General features: G+C 43.3%; 1 non-coding gene across 1 annotated transcript; it reads right to left on the bottom strand.

The window, feature by feature from the left end:
• Window positions 1-641: 641 nt before the first annotated feature.
• Window positions 642-713, bottom strand: TRNAW-CCA. Its single transcript has one exon. It is a non-coding gene; the product is annotated as a tRNA-Trp (tRNA).
• Between the last annotated feature and the right edge of the window lie 805 nt (window positions 714-1,518).

Raw genomic sequence — 1,518 nt, 5'->3', positions numbered from 1 at the left:
TTCACGGAATCTGGCACCCAGGGGACTAACCTTCTCTGGTGTTATGGTCCATTCCCTATAGTCTCAATTTGTCAAAGTAACTGCGTTCAGTTTTTCTGCCTCTGGAAATCAACTGACTTGTTCCGTGATTTGCCAGGGTGGGGACATTGCACAGATCCAACGATATGCTATGGAACTCCTTCCTCTAGCATGGAAAAGCGGGTCCAGGTTTGAAGCAGGTGAGTTTGGGTAATCCACACAAACCAGAGTCGTCTTTCCGAAGATCTGCTAAGCTTCCGAAGGTGGGAGACAGGTGTGGATGGAGAGATGAGGCCGCCAGCACAGAAGTGAACGTGGAGAGAAGTTGACGAGGTTTAACTATAGGGACGAATTGGTGAAGAGTATAATTCAGAATATTTGCAATAAAACAGTGAAAACGTCTCTATGAGCTCAGAAATAAATCCCAAAATACAATAACATATTACTATGTGTACCTGTTTTGTTTTTTTTTTAAGGGAAGAGGCATGGGAAGTATTTTTGAGGAGGCTAAATTAATTGAGCATGCAAACCTGTGAGAAGCAGAGTACGTATACTTTATTCTTCCCCCAAATAAACTTCATATATTGTTACTCCCGCCACAGGCGCCAGCGGGCTAAAAACACTGACCTCGACGTGATTTGAACACGCAACCTTCTGATCTGGAGTCAGACGCGCTACCGTTGCGCCACGAGGCCCCTTCTATCACCACCCTTATTCACCTATTAATCGGGTCTATGAAACTATTTTTTGGTACTTAGTGAAGACCAGGTAGCTGGACACAAAATAATGCCTGGCTTCCTCCTTGAGGATCAAATCGCTGTCCACACAAGCACTCTGGTTTTCTCTGCCTCCAAATTGCTTCATTTCCACCTTTTCCTATTTATATTTTGCTCATTTTCTTACCTAGTTTTCTCCATGTGTTCCAAAAATAGAGGTTTTAGGAATTTTGTTATTTTTGTCTTTTTAGAAATGCATTCTGTTGAAGGTCGGTCGCTTCAAAGTAGGGTTGGGTCAAGGAAGTAGCTGAGTAAATAGTGTGTCCTTCCTTCCCCGACTCTTCCTTCCCCAATAAGGGAGGCTGCATTTTCAACTTGTTTCCAAAGTTGACTGCGGATCCTAACTAGTATTTCAGTGATAAGAATTCACGCAAGAGTTGCCGAGTTTAACGTGCAGTGCATCCTTCCTGCCAGACAACGCTCTCCCTCAGTCTCTGTTCTCCTTAGTTGACGAGAAACAGGACTGACTGAATACCCTGACAATCCTTCAAAATCAGATCACTGGATGTGAAATTGGAGCAGAAAAAAGAGCAAGAAATCTTATCTTTGGGAGCGAGTGGGTTATTCTGACACTGTGCTTTATTTGGTTGGTTAAAGAAGTTGCTTCGGTAACTAGAGATCTAAGTTTTGAATGCCAGAGGGGTTTTTTTGGAGACCTCAAATGTACATATAGACCATCTCCCCGATAGCGGAGGAGTCACTTTGAACTCCTAGGAAAATACAC

The sequence above is a fragment of the Carlito syrichta genome, unplaced genomic scaffold, assembly GCF_000164805.1.
Source record: "Carlito syrichta isolate Samal-C Ts95f unplaced genomic scaffold, Tarsius_syrichta-2.0.1 Scaffold231256, whole genome shotgun sequence".
Lineage (NCBI taxonomy): Eukaryota > Metazoa > Chordata > Mammalia > Primates > Tarsiidae > Carlito > Carlito syrichta.
This window is presented reverse-complemented; position numbering and strand designations above follow the sequence as displayed.